The sequence below is a fragment of the Galeopterus variegatus genome, unplaced genomic scaffold (genome assembly GCF_000696425.1).
Source record: "Galeopterus variegatus unplaced genomic scaffold, G_variegatus-3.0.2 Scaffold5087, whole genome shotgun sequence".
In the NCBI taxonomy this organism is placed as follows: domain Eukaryota; kingdom Metazoa; phylum Chordata; class Mammalia; order Dermoptera; family Cynocephalidae; genus Galeopterus; species Galeopterus variegatus.
Window position 1 is genome coordinate 88,233 of NW_007731198.1, and position 465 is coordinate 88,697.

Sequence of the window (465 nt, forward strand, 5' to 3'; positions counted from 1 at the left end):
ACAAATTTATAGCTATGGAAAGCAGAATAGTGGTTACAAGGGCTAAGGGAGGAAGGGAAAGATGGGAAGTTATTGTTGAATGTGTACACAGTGTCTGTTTGGGATAAAGAGAAATTTCTGGAAATGGACAGTGGTGAGGGTCACACCACATTGTTAATCCCACTGAAATGTACACTTCAAATGGTTAAAACAGTGAATGTTATGTGTATTTTGCTACAATTATAAAAATACCAAAAAAATGAAATTATTTCTTGTATAAAATCCTACACATAGGACGCTTTTAATACTGAGGGCTGTAGCCACAGCAAGTGGCTCTTTCCTTATGTAAAATTCAACAAAACAATCCAGTAAAATTTTAAGTGCCATTAACCACCAGCCTTTCATTAATTGTAGTCTGCATAACATTTAAGCAATTATAATTTATCTTCTATTTGTTCAAGGTAATCACTCTATGCCCAAGTGACT